Source organism: Procambarus clarkii, chromosome 46 (genome assembly GCF_040958095.1).
Source record: "Procambarus clarkii isolate CNS0578487 chromosome 46, FALCON_Pclarkii_2.0, whole genome shotgun sequence".
NCBI lineage: Eukaryota > Metazoa > Arthropoda > Malacostraca > Decapoda > Cambaridae > Procambarus > Procambarus clarkii.
Window position 1 is genome coordinate 34,456,302 of NC_091195.1, and position 1,799 is coordinate 34,458,100.

Below are 1,799 nucleotides of genomic sequence, written 5' to 3' on the forward strand. Positions count from 1 at the left end.
ACATGAACTTAAAACCGGCCATATACTGCAGGTATGTTGACGACATTTTTACACAGGTACCTGATGTCAGACATCTGCAGGAGCTGAAGGAGGCATTTGAGCAGAATTCTGTGTTGCGTTTCACTTACGAGATGGAGAAGGATGGGAAGCTGCCCTTTCTAGATGTAACAGTCATGGAAAGGAGCGGAGTTTTCCACTCTGCAGTCTACACTAAGGAAACAAACATAGGAATGTGCCTGAATGCCAACAGTGACTGCCCGGACAGGTACAAGAGGAGTGTTGTTAACGCTTATGTCGACCGTGCCCTCAGCCACAGATCAGAATGGAAGCAACGAAGAACTCTGTAGGGTAAGGCAGGTCCTAGTCAACAACGGCTTCTCCAATGGTTTCGTGGAAGACATCATAAGAAGGAAAGTGAAACGCCATGTAACCTCTGAAGAGACAACTAACACAACACCTATACCCCCTATTAGACTATTTTACAGGAACTTCTTTTCCACAGCCCATAAAACGGAGGAAAGGGTACTGAAAGATATTGTCAGTAGAAACGTTATCCCTACAGACAAAAATCAGAAGATACAACTGACGATTTACTATAAACGCAGAAAAACGGCCAGCCTACTCGTGAGAAACTCTCCAGACACAAAGCATAACGCTTTAAAAGAGACCAACGTCGTCTATGCCTTCAAATGCCCTCTTGGGGATTGTAAGCCTCAAAAAAACAGTATATAGGCAAGACAACAACATCTCTTTCCAGGCGTTTAACGATGCATAAGCAACAGGGCTCCATTAAGGAACATATAATCTCTTCCCACAAACAAACCATCACCAGAGAAATCTTAGCAAACAACACAGAAATCATCGATAGATACAGCGATAGCAGGCGGCTTGACGTCTGCGAGGCACTACACATCAAGAAGTCAACACCAGTAATCAACAGCCAATTAATGCACAACTATATTCTACCCACTTCAAGACTCCGCTCCAATATATAAGCATCAAGAAATATGGACCAATAGGCTTTCTACAATTCAATACCCATTGTTTCGTGTTCTGTCTTGTGTTTGAATTTAATACCCATTCAATACCCATTGTTTCGTGTTCTGTCTTGTGTTGGAATTTAATACCCATTGAATACCCATTGTTGAAAGTTCGCTTTTCACCTCATCCACCTCACCCAAATGTAGATATAAACCTCGAAGATATGTAAGCTCTATTCAGTTTCAGTTGTGTGTTTGTAAACTAAAGTCTTTGAAAATGTAATAAGTTTTACGAAACGCGCTCAAGTGTTATCTTGAGGTTATCTTGAGATGATTTCAGGGCTTTTTAGTGTCCCCGCGGCCTGGTCCTCGACCAGGCCTCCACTCCCAGGAAGCAACCCGTGACAGCTGACTAACACCCAGGTACCTATTTTACTGCTAGGTAACAGGGGCATAGGATGAAAGAAACTTTGCCCATTGTTTCTCGCCGGCGCCGAGAAACGGTGTCGCGTCAGACTAGATATAAAAATGAATTTTGGAGAATTGATCTTTGAATTACCATCAACAGTGAAAAGAAACATAAGAAAGATAGAGAAAATTCGTGTTAGAATTTTTAATCTTACTTTTTTGGTCATATTTAATAATATATATATATATATATATATATATATATATATATATATATATATATATATATATATATATATATATATATATATATATATATATATATATGTCGTACCTAGTAGCCAGAACGCACTTCTCAGCCTACTATGCAAGGCCCGATTTGCCTAATAAGCCAAGTTTTCATGAATTAAT